This window comes from Pteronotus mesoamericanus, unplaced genomic scaffold, assembly GCF_021234165.1.
Source record: "Pteronotus mesoamericanus isolate MK-2021 breed Mesoamerican mustached bat unplaced genomic scaffold, CSHL_Meso_final contig_42, whole genome shotgun sequence".
Lineage (NCBI taxonomy): Eukaryota > Metazoa > Chordata > Mammalia > Chiroptera > Mormoopidae > Pteronotus > Pteronotus mesoamericanus.
In genome coordinates this window covers 11,151,907-11,169,665 of record NW_026555157.1, presented here as the reverse complement: position 1 = coordinate 11,169,665, position 17,759 = coordinate 11,151,907, and positions in this window count along the sequence as shown.

Here is a 17,759-nt window from a genome sequence, read left to right as displayed (position 1 = left end):
TGGTTTCTTCCTTGATCTCACTATTAACCCATTCATTATTTAATAGCATGTTATTCAGTCTCCATAAATTTGAATGTTTTTTAATTTGAATGTTTTTAAGTGAAACATTGAGGTTGGTTACAACTAATACAACAATAATACAAAGGATTATAAGAAATTACTACAAACAACTACATGCCAACGAATTTGACAACATGGGTGAAATGGACGAATTTCTAGAAACATATAATCTTCCAAAACTGAATCAAGAAGAAGCAGAAAGCCTGAATAGACCAATAACAGCTGAAGTGAAATTGTATTTTTATTACAATTGATTTGCATCTGCATATCAATTTAGGATGAATTGATGTTTTCTCAATATTTTACCTCCTAATTCATAAGTCTAGTAAGTATCTATATTTTTCAGGTCTTTATTAATTTCTCTTAGTGATATTTTTCAGTTTTAAATGGTCAAGATTTACATGTTTTGTTATGTAATACTCAATATTTTAATTTTATGTCACTGTACTTAATACTTAATAACAGCTGAGGTGAAATTGAAGCAATAATCAAAATCTTCTGGAATACAAAAGCCCTGGACTGGATGGCTTCACAGACAAAATTTACCAAACATTTAGGGAATAGCTAACTCCTATCCTTCTCAAACTGTTTCAAAAAGTTCAAGACGAGGGAAGACTCACAAATTCTTTTTATGAGGCCAGTGTTATCCTAATTCCAAAACCAGGTAAAGACACAACGAAGAAAGAAAACTGCAGGTTAACATCACTGATGAACATAGATACTAAATCCTCAACAAAATTTTGGCAAACCAGATCCAGTAATATATTAAAAAGATCATACACCATGATCAAATGGGATTCATCACAGGGATGCAAGGATGGCTCAATATTCGCAAATCAATGAACATAATGCATCACATAAACAAAATGAAGGACAAAAATCACATGATCACATCAATAGATGCTGAAAAAGCATTCAATAAAGTATAGCACCCATTTATGATAAAAACACTTAGCAAAGTGGGAGTTAAGGGACCATACCTTGACACAATAAAAGCCATATATGAGAAACCTACAGCCAATATCATACTGAATGGGCAAAAACCAAAAGCTTTCCCCCTAAGATCAGGAACAAGACAAAGGTGTCCACTTTCACCACTTACATTCAACATAATATTGGAAGTTCTAGCCGCAGTGATCAGACACGAAAAATAAATAAAAGGCATCCAAATTGGAAAGGAGGAATTAAAACTGTCATTATTTGCAGATGACATGATAGTGTACAAAGAAAACCCTACAGGCTCTACCAACAAAACTACCTGACCTAATAAATGAATTTGGCAAAACAACTGGATACAAATTCAATGTTCAAAAATCAAAGGCATTTTGTACACCAACAACGAAATATCAGAAACAGAAACTAGAGAAAAAATTCCTTTTACCAAAGCAACAAGAAAAATAAAGTACCTAGGAATAAACTTAACCAAGAAGGTAAAAGAACTATACTAGGAAAACTACAGAACACTGAAGGAAGAAATTAAGGAAGATACAAACAAATGGAAGCATATACCTTGTTCATTTCTATTGAGCTCATCCATTCTTCTACTCATTAAGGCTCAAAGCTTCAGATATAATAGATGATGTTTATTGAGTCCCTGCTGTGTTGGATAGTATAGGTATCTATCTTGTACAAAATTTCTGTTGCGTTTTACTTTATTCGAAGACCTGCAGACTATGCATTATCGTTATACTTCTCAAAATTTCCTACAGAAGCATATATATTTAATTAAAATGTATGTTTCATGCTAAACCTTTATGAAAATGTACTCAAGTCTATATTTTCTCATCCTCTAGACTTATAATTGTTATAATGTCTCAGGATTAAGTTCTGGAATTTCTTTTTTTCTATCTCTCTAATTGCTTCCTGAGTAATCTCATAAATCATGAAAACTCACAAGTTTATATTTTTAATACCAACCTCTTCCCTGTAATATATATATATTTATATCCAAATTTCTGCTCAACATCTTATCTTGGGTATCTAATAACTGACTCAAACTTAACATGGAAAACCAAACCTCCGGTCTGTATATCTCTTAACTTAACCTAAATCTTGTTTCACCAGGAGTCTGTTTTCTTCTCAATAAATGACAGTTTCACTCTTCCAGTTTTGCAGGACTTAACAATATCATAACTCCTCTTATATCCCAAAACTAATCATATTAACTTTATTTCAAAAGAGATCCAGAGTTCACTTCTTACTACTTCCTCTGCTATCATTCAATGATTTATCTCTCACTTGAATTATTTAAAAGCATTCAAAACAAGTTCTCTGTTTTCACTCTTGATCCCCTACATTCTATTTTCCACCTATTAATTAGAATGACCCTACTAAAATTTCCTCCTCTGCTCAAATCATTGCAATGAGGACCTTCAAGTGTCCTACAATACCCACCCTATATTGACTTCTAGTGCTTCCTTTTTGACAATATCTCCTGCCATTTTCTCTCTTGTTCCTTGTCAAGATAAATGGTTCTTAAACCATGGTGGTGGGGGTGATTTTGACCTTCTCCTTTCTAGGCAAAGACATTTAGCAACATCTGGAGACATTTAGAGTTTTCACAATTGGAAGTATGTTGTATGTATGGGGGGTGGTGGTTGCTACTGACATCTAAAAGGGGTAAGGCCAGGGATGCTATTAAATATCCTATAATGCACTGGACAACCCCCCACAACAACTGGCCCTAAATATCAATAATAGAGAAGTTTAGAATCCTTGTTTTACAAGTACCTTTATGCCCTTTAGATTATTATAGTAAAATATATTAAGAACATATGAATGCCATATCCTCTGACCTTTTCGCTAAATGTTGTCTCTCTGGAACATTTATTTTTCTAATATCTTTCTCTAGAACACTATTTTACTGATAAATGTATGCTCTTATTTTATTCAGATCTTTCTGAGATACCACCTAAGAAAGTCCTTTTATATAAACTACCCTATCTGTACTCCAAGCAACTACTATCATAAAACTATTCTCTTTTCTTTACTGTATTGATATGTACACAATATATATTATTTGTATATTTAGGTTTTGTCTGTTTCTGTCCATTAAAATATATGCTCCATTACAATACAGTTTTGATCATTGCTATACCCCTTATACTTAGAAACTAGATGAGTGTCTAAAACATTTCAGGCACTAATAATATGATGAATGAATGAATAAAGGAATGAGTGAATATATTGTTTATCCAAATTCAACTTATCCTATTTTATTAATTTTCTTTTATCTACAATGTACTTCCCCAAACTCTAAGAACTCTTTTCCTTCCTTCTTTCCTTTACAAAGCTGAGTACTTGTACCTGTTCTTTGGAATTTGAAAATGATGCCTTTTCTGTTTTCACATACAACTGTCAGCGTTTTTGTTTGCAACTCTAATTACTTAGCATGAAATGCCCACCACACACCACATGAAGTCTATTAGTAAAATTCCTCTGAATTATTAAATACAGTTTCTGCATTTGCTACTATTTTCCTGGTTGACCTACCATAAATTTTATGGCAGCATATACTTTTTAAATAAGACTATAACAACCTTTACTTAAAAAATCACAAGCTGTGACAATCTTGGCTATAAATACTCAATTCAAATTACCAAAAATATTCTCTTGATATTAAAAAATGGTTCAGACTGATCTCTTAAAAAGTTAAATTATACTGGCCATGAAAAAAATTACTCTCTTTCTTCAGACATATTTTCTAATCTTATACAATTTAGGAATCTAGAGTTCCATATTAATTTATTAAGGCATGGATAAGTTAATAAGTTTAATAGAAATTAAATAGGCAGGTTAATCATTAACTTGAGATGTAAAATAATTCTCTAATCTTGGAATATGTGGGACCTATAGGAAAAAAAATGTGTTTATGTACTTGATAGGAACAAGTTTTATTCTGTGATGAGTTGGATAACAAAGCTGGAGATCTTTTTCTTTTTTCTTGTGCTTACATATATCTGTGTATGTATGTGTATATGTGTGTATACATATAGGTATATGTATATTTATTTATACAAATGTTCTTTACCAGTTGGCTGCTTATATTTTCATTGGTACTTTTATGGTATATTTTGAAAAGCAGAACATTCTTATTTTGATGAAGTCCAATTTATCTTTTTTTCTTACGCTTTATGCTTTTTTGGTGTCTTATTAAGATGTCTTTGCCAAAACCATGGTCATAAAGCTTTTTGTTACCTGTATTTTTTTCTAGAACTCTTATCAGTTTAGTCTATGACAAACGGGGTTAATTCTTGATAGTGTGATGAAATTATATGTATTGATTTCCTCCTCATTTATGAATTTCCCATTGTTCTGCTTGAAATATCTGGGAAATTGGATTAAAAAATCAATTAACTATATTTGTGTGTCTAATTTTATATTCTCCGTAATGTTTACTAAATTAATGTATCTAATGTCACACTACAGCACATCACCACATACTTGATAAACTTTATAGTAAACCTCAAAATCAGTTAATGGAAGCCTTGTAACTGTGTTCTCTTATACAAATTTCAGAATTAGTTTCTACAAATATCCTTAATATTTTTATTACAATTGATTTGCATTTGCATATCAGTTTAGGATGAATTGATGTTTTCTCAATATTTTATCTCCTAATTCATAAGCCTAGTAAGTATCTGTATTTTTCAGGTCTTTATTAATTTTTCTTAGTAATATGTTTCAGTTTTGGTCAAGATTTATACATGTTTTGTTATGTAATACTCAATATTTTAATTTTATGTCACTGTACACCAAATAATTTTATTGTAATTTTCAGTAGTTTATTGTAATTATGTAGAAATAAAGTTGATTGCTAATCTTAAATCTTGCAAACTTGCTAAATTCACTAATAAGTTATAATTAGTTTTAAAAAATTTCTTGAAAGTTCTAAATACAAATTTCTGTCATTTTCTTCCCTTCCAATCAATTTTTATATTACTTTTTCTGGTGTTAAAGAACTGGGTAGCCCCCCCACCCCAGTTCAATGTTGAATAAAAGCTATTCTATCCTTGTTTCCAATCTAGAGAGAAACAATATAGTGTTTTATCATTAAGTATCTTAGTTCTAGGTTTTTATTACAAATATCAATTTTGTCCTTTTGTTTGATATAGTTGTACAAGGCTTCTATATTCTTACTGAATTTTTGTGTACCTATTCTCTCAATAACTGAGAAAGGAGTGTTAAAATATCCAATGATAATAGTGGTTTTACCTATTTTTTCCTTTAATTTTGTCAGTGTTCTTAAATGTTTTGAAGATTTGTAGAGGCTTAATAATTTAGAATTGTTATGTCCTTTTAATATATTAAACCTTTTATTATCATGGTATATTATTTATGTATAGTAGAATTTATTGTCTTTATAGCAATTTTGTGTTCTATTACTATAGCCAGTCTAACTTTCTCATAATTATTGTTTACTTGGTATATCTTTTTTTGCTTTGTTTTTTAAAATTTTCATTATAAACAAATTTAAGGTTATAGGAAAATTTCAAACATAGTACAGAAAATCTAATGTATCATTCAACAACTCTATTATTGACATTTAATATAACCTGAGGGTAATTTTCAAAACAAGAAATTTATGTTAACATTTTATTACCTAAACTAAACATCTTATTTGGATTATACCATGGGGTATTTTTTGTTTTGTTTTTTACTATTATATTTTTCTTTTCAGATTCAGCTCAGAATTTCACATTGCTTTTAGTTGTAAGACCTCCTTAGTCTTCTCCTGTATGAGGGTGCTCTTCAGTCTTCCTTTGCTAATGATAACTTGTATTATTGAATAGATCTGATCAATTATTTTGTAGAATGCATTTACTTTTGGTTTGTCCAAACCTTTTTTCCTTATTGATATTATTCATTAAAAAATTATATGTTGATTTTAGACAAAGAAGAAGGAAGAGAGACGGAGAGAAACATCGATTTGTTGTTTCACTTATTTATGCATTCATTGATTGATTCTTGTATGTGCCCTGACCAGGAATCAAACCTGCAATTTTAGCATATGCAGATGATGCTCTACACAACTGAGTTAACCAGCCAAGGCCTGATGTTATTCACTTTTAACAAGAATACCAAAGAAGTGATGTATTTTTTACAGAGCATCATATTAGTGTATATGCTATGATCTTATGTCTTAGTAACACTGGTCACGGGTTAACCTTATTCACTTGGTTAAATTGATGTTTGCTATGCTTCTCCACTAAAAGTGACTAGTTTCCCCTTTATAATTAATTAATACCTTCTGGAGATACTTTGCAAATACTTGTTTCTCTACATGCTTTAACTGACTAGTTTTACCTTGGTAAATGTTACCTCAAACAATTATTACTATAGTGTTCTCATGGTCATTTTCATGGTCATTTTTTTTTTATCCTTGCCCAAGGACATTTTTCCATTGCTTTTAGAGAGAGAGGAAGGGAGAGAAATAGAAAAACATTGATGTGAGAGAGAAATGTTGATCAGTTGCCTCCCATATGCACCCAGACCAAGGATCAAACCCATAACCTAGGTGTGTACCCTGACTGGGGATTAAACCTGAGACCTTTTAGTTTATGGGATACTGCTCCAGTCAACTGAGTCACTCTGGCCAAAGTGAAGCTGTGTTTGAGGAGAGAACTCAGGTGTTCAATATCACATATTAGAACACCAGAAACATGTGGTTTCTGACAGGAGGTAAGAAAACCATTCATGGTGATTTTTATCTCCATCTTCAGTGGATTGAATTTTGCTTTCCCCCAAACTCATACACTGAAGCTCTATCCCTCACCTGTGATCATACTTGGAGATGGGGCCTTTGGGAGAGGTAATTAGGTTCAGACAAGATGATGAGATTAGTGTGATATGTTTACTTTAGTTTGTGTTGCCCTTGTCTGCAGAGACATATCCAAGTAGATATGGCTAACACCCACTACTACCTATGTTGTCTTCTAGAATTTTAATGGTTTTAGGTACTACATTTATACCTTCAATCCATTATGAGTTTATTTTTGTATATGATGTAAGAAAATCATACAGTTTCATTTTATTGCATGTGTATGTTCAATTTTCCTAATGAACATACCGATGAGGTCGTCTTTACCACATAATATATTTTTGACATCTTTGTTATAAGTTAATCAACCATATAGGCAAGGCTTTATTTCTGGGCTCTCTATTCTATTCCATTGAGCTATATGTTTGTTTTGTACTAGTACTATACTGTCTTCATTATTGTAGCTTCGTAGTATAGTTTGAAATCAGGGATCATGATACCAGTACTCCTACTTTGTATTTCTCAAAGTTTTTTTTGTTTTGTTTTGTTTTGTTTTTTGGCTACTAAGGGTCTTTTGATGCCATATGAATGTTAGGATTAATTGTTCTATTTCTGAGGAGAATGCCATATTTTAATAAGGATTGCATTGAATTTGCATATTGCTTTGAGTAGTAAAGACATTTTAACAACATTACTTTTTCTAATCCATTAGCATGATATATCCTTTTATTTCTGAGGTCCTGTTCAATTTCTCTTTTTAATGCCTTATACATTAAAGTATATGTACGTTTTCCAAGTACAGATCTTTTACCTCCTTGGTTAAATTTATTCCTTGCATTTTATGTTTTTTGATATAATTGTAAATAGGATTATTTTCTTAATTTCTTCTTCTGATCATTCATTATTAGTATATAGAAAGGCATCAGATTTCTGTATATTAGTTTTGTGTCCTGAAACTTTACTGAATTTATTTACTAGTTCTAATATTTTCTGAGTGGAGTCTATAGGATTTTCTATACATAGTATCATGTAATCTGCTAATAGTGACAATTGTATTTCTTCCTTTTCAATTAGGAAACATTTTTTTTCCCATGTCTGGTTGCTGTGGCTAGAGATTCTAATACTATGTTAAATACTATGTTAAATAATGCCATGTTCAATAAAAGTGATGAGAGTCGGTATCCTTGTCTTGTTCCTGATCTTATAGGAAAACCTTTCAGCTTCTCATCACTGAATATAGTATTATCTCTGGGTTTGTTACACATAACCTTGATTATGTTCCCTCTATCTTCAATTTGTTGAGTTTTTATCATAAAGTTATCTTTAATTTTATCATTTTTCTGCATGTATTGAGATAATCACATAATTTTTATCCTTAATTTTGTTGATATGATGTATCACATTGATAATTTTGCAGATATTAAACCATCTTTGCATACATGGGATAAATGTCACTTGATGGTGTATAATTCTTTTAATATATTGTTGAATGTGATATATTTCTTTATTATTGAACCCAGTAAACACAAAAAGTAGTTAAAAAGTAGTTACAGGATTGCTAACAACATAACTGTGAGGAAAAAAATACTGCTAATTAGCATTTTTCTTGCTTCCTTGGAATGCATTGACAGTTTTATATATATATATATATATGTTATATATATATAGTTTTATACATATATATAAAACTATATATATTTGATATATATCCTTATATACACATCTATAAATATATTTTATTTTTTCTTGCCTAAACTTCCTGCTTTTATTTTTTTGCATGCTTTATTTTACTGTAACTCAGTATTTTTGTAGGTTATCATTGTCTTTCCATTTTTAGGGGGATGTTAGTTATCTGTTTGTCTTCTAATTGTTTTTGTTTTCATAGATGTCCTTAAGAATAAAGAAACATTTTTTTATAATCCTAAATTATTGTCTCTTTTTATTATGAATGGATGTTCATTTTTGTCAAATATGTTTTTTTTTCTTTATCTATGAAGAGTATGTATGGAGCTTCTTTGTTCCTTCTTTTGTCCGTTACTATAGTGAATCAGATTGATATTCAAATGTGTAATTAGCCTTCTATTCCTGTTACAAACTACACTTGATAGTATTATCCTTTTACATATTGTTGAGTTCAATTTACTATATAAATTTTTAAATTTTTGTATTGATATTCATGAAAATATTGACCTATACATTTGTTTCTTGTAATGTCTTTATCTTGTTTTGGGTTTAGAGTAATGCTAGGCCCCAATAAATGAGTTTGGAAATGTTCCATTCTCTTTTTTATTTTAGAAGAAATTATGTATATTTGGTATTATTATTTTTTAAATGTTTGGTAGACTTAGTGGAACTATTTGTGAATGGAATTTTCATTTTTGGAAGCTTTATAAAATTTGTGTTCAATTTCTTTAGTAAATAGGATTATCCATTTAGTTTGTGCTTTGTGCTTTGTGAGTTTTAGTTTGTTTCTCTCAAGGAATTGGTACATTACATCTAAAATATTACACTGTGAACATAGAGTGGTTGTTTCTTTTAGTGGTTGCGGTTGTTTTTGTTTTTTTTTGTAGTATTGTTTATCATCTTTTTAATATCTGTGGAATCAGCGATGATGTTTTATCTTTCATTCCCAAAATTGGCAATTTCTTTAATCTTTCTTTTGTGCTTTGTCAGCCAGCCTGGAAAATTATTAATTGTGTTTATCTTTACAAAGAACTAGCTTTTGGTTTCTTTGATTTTATCTATTGGTTTTTAAATTTTATTGACTTCTCTGATATTTATAACTTTCTTCTTTCTACTTGCTTTTGATTTGGTTCATTTTTCTTTTTCTAGTTGCTTAAGATGAAACTCAGATTACTGATTTTAGATATTCTTTTTCAATATAAACATCATTTTCATACAATTTAAAATAAATATTGCTTTAGTTGCACACTATAAATTTTGTATGGTGTGATTTTTATTTAATTAAAACTATTTAAACTTCCTTGAAATTTCTTCTTTGAACTATGGGTAATATTTCATAAAATAATTAATATAGCAGGCCTGAACTATTATCTTTAGAAAGACTTGCTTGCAATATTTAACTTGGCTGTTGTCTGGGAACTTGGGTTTTAAGATGGTTGTTACTTTTTCCTAACTGATAAGACTGACTCTTTGTGTCTAAACTGTTTATACAAGCAATGACGTTTATGCCAGATATCTGCTTTCCTTTTGGGAATCTGGAATTTGGGTACATGTTAGGCAGAGCATGCCTACGTGTCCAGCCTCCCAATAAAAAACCTTCAGCTCTGAGACTCTGATGAGCTTCCCTGGTAAATATTTCACACATGTTACAATATGATGCTTGAAAAATTTAACACAACTTGTGTCTCTACTGAGAGATAATTCTTAGAAGCTTGTGCCTAGTTTATCCACACTTTTCCACATGCTCATTTACCCTTGTTTTATTTCCATTTCTATCATTTTACTTTAATAAATCTTGAATTCGTTTATATGCTGGGAGATATACTATATATATTTTATATTTTAATTTTAAAAATTTAATTGAATTAATTTTTCTCAGTTTAAATTTTTTTATCAAGAACTCTCCTGCCCCTAACTTTGGTTGGCTTTCTGGGTTATGCTCATATATACAGAAATATTGTACATAGGATAACGATGCTTCAGTCCCCTTCAAAGTAGGCACCTTGGGAACTCACACAGTTTTCTCAGTCGCCATCACCTGCCCTGTAGCACTTTCCTGAATCTTATCAATGGCCTGAAATCTCATCCCTTTCAAAGGTGATTTTAGTTTTGGAAAAGCCAGAAGTCCCATATCACCAAATCTGGGCTATAGGGAGGCTCAGTCATCTGGGTGACATGATATTTTGCCAAAAAACTGCAGAAAATGTGATATATGAGTGGGCATCTTGTTGCAATGAAGCTGCCAATCACCAGTTGCCCATATCTGTGGCCTTCTGAGTCATCCAAATAGTTTCCTTGGAGAAATGTTCAAGCTTAATACAAAATTTGACACAGATTCTTTGCTCTGTGCCACGGCCACACATGCCCATTCAATGGTGCCTACTGTCCCCACTGACTAGTAGTGAAGTTGTCATTGTTCACACATGCGCATCCCAAGTCCACTCTCCTTGGCTGTCAGGTTACATCAATGTCTCACAAACCATTCTCATTCTATTAATAATGGTTGGACTTTTTCTCGACAGATCTCATATATGATGAATATTCCATGTGTGCTTATAAAAACAGATGATATATAGTTTCTAATGGTGATTATTCCACATGTACTTATAAAAACATGTATTCTGCTGTTGTTGGGTTGAATATTTTATAAATATCAAGTAAATTAACTTGGTTGATTGTATTGTAAAGGTCATCTATATCATTGTTATATCATTACAAAGATGAGTGTTAATGTTGCTATACTCAAACACCCAAAGATGAGTGTTAAATGTTACTACAATTGCAAATTTCTCTATTTCTTATTTCAGATCTATCAGTTTTTTTTCATGAAAAGATATTTGTTCTGGACAGCATTCCTTTTTTTGAAATCTAGATTTCTAATATTACATAGCTACTCTAGCTTTCTTTTGGATAGTTCTTACACACATTTTTTAATCATTTTACTTTTAATGTGTTGTATATTTATATAAATATATAAACATATAATATTGAAATTTAAAGTGTGTTTCTTATAAAATAGCATATATTGAAATTTTATTTTTATATAATCTATTTGTATCATTAAATTGGCATTTTTAGATTATTCAAATTTAATGTGATTATTAATATGATTATATTAAATTATGTCAGCTTGCCAGTTTTCCTATATTATACATATGTTCTTTATATTTCATCTTTCCTACTTCATCTTAGTTTAATTGAACATATACTCTGATTTCATTTCTTCTCTGCTGTTGACATTATTTTAACTTCATTTTGAAAATGCTTAATGGTTACCTTAGGGTTAAAATATACATCTTTAATTATTATTATTATTTTTGATTTATGAGTGTTTATTTACTAGCATAGGATCCTATAGGTTCAAGACCATTTCTTCCCATCCTCTTTTCTGAATCAGAATCAGAGGAATCACAATCTACCTTCAAATATTATACCAATATGCTGTAAATAAAAAATATTATTATATTTTTGTGTTAGATAATCAATTGTTAGAACAATTAAGAATTAAGAATAAACAAAGTTTATTTTACCTTTATTTAGTTCAGCTCCTCTGGTCCACACACTTCAGAAAGATAAGTTTTTGTGTGGCTATTGAACTATCCTTTTTTTTCATTGTCTCTAACCCAGAAGTTTCACATTCTCTTCTAGAATATCCATGAAATCTTGGTAGATAAACATGTAAATTTACAACTAAGGCAAAATTCAAGCTTTTAATAATTTATGAAATATTTCTGCATAGCTTTTTCTGCACCAATAATCTGCTTCCCAAATTCCAGTTGTTTCATTCTCCCTCAACATTGGTTCCTGTCTTGTCACCTCAGTGAGTTCACCATTCTCTGCTTGATTTTTAACGTGTCTGCTTTGTGGTCCAGAAAGTGCCTGAAGGAAGGAAGCTGGAGTGATCAGAGAACTGGTTTCTTGCTTTCCATTTTTCAGGGCTCATAGTCCTGCACTGCCTTCTTGTCTTAGGTTTGAAAATGATTGTTTTATTTTATGCAATGCAGTCTTCTCTGTTTTGTTTTTATTGTTTGTTTTGGTTTTTTAATGTCAAGAAGACATATCTGATATCAATTAATTTTTCATGGTTATAGTTTTTATAGTTTTGGTTTTAAAAATGTAATTAAGTTCATTTTATTTAGTTTAAATTAATTTTTCTATGATCAAATATGATCAAAATTGTTGTTTTCCCTATTGGTTTTCTGAGTTATCTTAGGAAAATAAAAAAAAAGGTGTTCTTTGAGTATCTTACCTTAAGAAAAATTATTACCATTACCATTTCATGGCATTAATAGAATATTCCAACTTTCTCTCCACCTGCTATTGACTTTTGCATTATTTTATTTAGCATATATTTTTAATATTTGAAGATACTATAATAAATTTTTGTATAGTTAATATTTATTCATATTTATCTACCTGTTTGCTTTTGTTGGTGGTCTTTATTATTTCCTGCATGTCATATACAGAGTAGGAAATTGAAAAAAAAAAAGGAATGTAATGAGGAAAGGAATGAAATTACCTCCTGATTTTACTCAAAAGAACACATTTTAGAAGAAACATACATGTTAACCTGAAGAAAAAGGATAATGGTAGGAGTTCTATGAAATATATCTTTTTGAGATTAAAGATACATTAAGGAGTCTGAAGTTAACCATAACACCAGTGATTGGGGTTTACATAACTCTTTACTATAGGAATCAGTCCTACAATTGAGTTAAATGTATAGAAGGGCTATCGAAAAGCATAGCTTCACTTTTCCAGAATTTGTTAAATGTGATCATGTTAGATGCAACAGATTAGGCTTGATCACCTCTCGAGGAGATTGTCGGATCCAAGAATATGTGTGTTATATGTAAGGAACCTCTCGTAAGCTGTGGTGCTGTGAGACTGTGCTATTTGTGGTGCTGTGAGATTGGCAATTTGATTTAACATCAATAGATAAACAGTAGAAAAACATGGCAAAATTCATCAACAGAGTTATATCAACACTGTAGTTAGAAATACAAGTAGAAAAAAGAGTCATATTCATTGCTCTCCATCATGTATCATTAAGATTCTTGGCAGCAAATTAATTCCTGGCAACAGACATGGTATAATTGTGCCAAGCCAAAACAGTTCTATAACCTGATACCTTAATATAATACCTGATAATTTTATGTGCATTACACATGTAATTACCCAAAACTATTTTGATTTTGATTATATCTTCTACTTAATTGATTCCTTAGAAAAGAAATTAAAAACCTAGTTTATATTGGAGAGGCTGTAAATGAGCAGATAATTTTATATTTAAAGTGTTGGAGTTGCTGGACCCTCTATTGTATTCATTCTTATTACAGGAAAAGGAGGAAGAATAGTTTCTACATTTTAAAGATATTTCTAGCACAAAAAAACCCACAAATTTTTTCACTATTCTTTTATATTTTAATAGCTATTATTGTCTTTAACAAAATGATTTAAAGACAATAATGAAATAATTAGGGACATTTTAAGTACTCCCTGGTATATCCATCTTTCTTCTCAAAGAGAAGAGACTCATTGACTACAGACAAAAATGACCAATTTAATAATTGACAGAATCTCCCTAGTGCATAAATTAATCTTCAGAAGTCAGTCAGGTCTTTGGAAATAATATAAACTCTTTCAGGTTCACTGAGATCTCTTTTTATAAACTATTATTGAATTATTAAAGAGAGCCTAGCAGAGTCAAATAATTAATTTATTCCTCAACATGTCAATGTTACTCCTGAGAATATATACACATTGACTAGTGGAATAAGACTAACAGTGTTTCTTGTACTCTGATGTCCACCCAGTGTCCCAGCTTTAACAATTATATTCTAGCATCTTTTCCAGAGTTGTATTCATACTCTAATGTGATTTTCTTAGTTTTCTTAAAAGTTACATTAAAAATGTTTATTTTGTCAGATGCTTAAAAAACTTGACAAGGAAGAATAAGAATAGATGAGAACATTAAGATTACTTCACTTGTGTTTAAAACTCGGTCTTCTTTTTCACATAACCCCAGTAATTTAGTACATTTGGTCTTCATGTGATAAGCCAAAAAAATACTCTACAATGTTTGACTTCTACTAAGATTATAAACAAAACCCACTCTTATTTGAATATCTTAGGACAAGAAAAGTATAATCTTAAAATAATATTTTATTCCTGACTTGGACAAATACTTCAGTGGCTATATGCACTGCATATAAGCCAGACAACTTTCAGCAATATACGTAAATGAACCGAGAACTACTTTGTTGAATTCCTATAGCTACAGTAAGACACATGTTACATCATTGTCTTTTGGATTATTATGCCTTCATTGTTTAAATAATGAAAGCACATAAGCAATATTAAGTCAAATAAAGAAATTGAATTTCCTACTCTGATTTAATATTAGAATGAGAAATTATGTATTGATGCAGAAAGCCCAATTTTATTCCCTTGATCTACCACCCCCATTCTTAGAAGCAGAAAATCTTCCTGGAAGCATTTCCTAAAGTATTATCTGCCAAATATTCAGACAAACCATTAGTAGTGAATCTTAGCAGAACTCTAACTATATTTTCATAATAATTATTTGGATAAAATGCAAACTAATAGGACAGAATTTGTGGAAATGAGGTTTGTGAGATTGTACAAAATTTGGATAGATTTTGCATGTGCAGTTAAGTACATGTATACATTTTTGTATTAGCATGAATCTCTAGTCTCCACATTTAATTTTTTTATCTTCTTATACCACTTCTTCCCAAGCACAACAAATTAGCACAGTGCTTGACTTCTATTACTATGATGGCCATTAGTTGTGTCTGATTTGCAAAAGTTTTTGACCATTTCCAAATCTGTAAAAAAATGGTGCTGACAGTGCAGCATGTCAAAACTTTCATTCTGTTATTAACGTGTCCTGCCAGATGTCTGCAGTAATGCTGTGCTACAAAATGCTCTATTTTTCTAATTTTAAAGTGAAAGGATATTAACCCTTTATGTATTAACCAGTGGAAATGATGTTGGGTTGGCCAAAAAGTCCATGTGGTTTTTTTCTGTAAAGCAAAAGACACATTTTTCATTTTCACCAAAAACTTTATTGATTTGGATATTTTGAGTGTGTTGGCTATCTCCCATGTGGCACAATGCTGATTGTTCTCAATGTCTCATTTTATTGCTATCAACTTCAACTGGTCTACTTGACCATGGAGCATGGTCCAGCAAGAAGTCTCCAGCATGAAACTTCACAAACCACTTTCGATATGTCATATTAGTCACAACACCTTCTCTATACACTGTACACTGCACAAATCTTTCTCTTTTTTTTGCATTTCAGTTGCATTTTTACCTTTCCTGAAATGATAAAGCATAATATGTGAAAAATGTTGCTTATTTCCTTCCATCTTCAATATTAAAATGGCTCCACAAAAATTCATCATAAGTTTTTTTTAAATGCATGCTGATATGACAGATGTCACAATACAATCTAACCAAATTGTTTCAAATGAAGTTAAAGACAACTAAGTGCTACTAGAGCCATCTTACAGACAAAAAAACAAACTTTGGTCAATGCAATAGATAGGACAAACAAACAAACAAAAATTGTTTCTGTCATTGTTTTGTATTGTCTTACAGCTAAATGAAATCTAGTATTTGAAAACTGAGGAGAAAATGCCCTGTTTAATAAAATAACATGCAACAAAATAAAATTCTTAGACTTTTCTTTTTTGTTTTTTTAAAACAAAATATCCATTTGCATTGTCTAACTTGTCTTCTCCCATGGAGAAATGGTAGAAATCTGCCATGTACTTGTTTTGGTATCAATATAAATAGCTACCTATCTGACAAAGCAAAAGTTTTGTCTTTCTGAAACATGGATGTGAAACTGATGGATGTTTCCTGCAAGTCACATATAAAAATGTATTATAATTCTTTAATTTTTTTCATCATCTAAGGAGAAAACTGTATCATGTATATCTAGGGAATCAGAAAACATTTGATGGCTTGCTTTTTTCTTTTTTCCCCAAGATGATCAATTTATGAATATACCTGACAGTTTATAAACCAACTGAGATTTCTTAATTTCCTTATTTATCAATTATCCTGTTTTAGAGGGGAAGACTTACGTATTCAATATGGTTAGGCATATTCAGTGGAATAAATAGGATATGAATTTTTTTATTCTTGTGCATACTTTATCTTGAATGATTTTAGTTAGGTTTTGTTTAATGGGTAATAAATACAAGAAATAAGGAGGAACATAAGGCAATTAAGGCAAATGGCATAAATAAGTTTAAAAGGAAATTAGGTATTTTTATTGCAAAAGAGTTACACACAAAAAAATGGAATAAGAGTATAAGGATAAGAGAGGTGAAACTGAGTTTTTAAAAGTGGGTAGGAACATGGGACAAATGGACATGTTCTACTCTGTAGCTTCTAATGTCTCACTGGAAGAAGCTATATTTTAAGATAATTATATACAGTCATGGAAATGGTAACAGCTGCATTTTGGCAACTTGGCATGCAAATTACTAGCTCTACTACAGCCTTGTGAGCATGAATTGATGAGAAGTTTGAGAGAGGACTGTCAGTAGCTTCTGGTTGGAAGATCTAATGAGCATTGTGAAAATTAGTGTGAGTTTAAGACGACAGTGCAGTCTGCAAAGGTTCAAAGGTTCTGAATTCAAAGGAATCTGAAATTTTAGTTCACATCCCTAAAATAGAAGTTTACACATTTACAGGGAACATGACATTGTTAGATATCCCAATTTCTCAACTAGATTATATCTTCTTTTAAGTTACACTTACCGAGTTTAGCATGATCCCAATTTGAAACAGCTGCAAATGGTGTATAATTAGGTCAGAATGTTTTGTTGTCAAGATTCTCAGTTGCTTACATTGGCTTATGAAAAGGTCATTATGAGAAAAAAGATCTGAATAGCAAAGAAATTCCAGCTGTTCAGCTATTATTTTACTAATGCAACAGAACCAACTGTTTCTCTGCCAATATTCAAAGCTACTTATGGAAAAGTTACTCAGAAATTCTATAAAGATACTCTTTTTCTGTTATCTCTTCATTGCATGTAAAAATTCATATTTATTAACCTTTGTGTATGTTTAAAACTTCCTGTTGAATTATGACCATCCATGCATTCTCTGAACAGTATTTGTTGTGGAGCTATGATATACCTGGCACTACCTATTATCACTATCCTCAAGGACTGTATAATCTATTTTGAGAGATAAAATATGCAGTAATTAT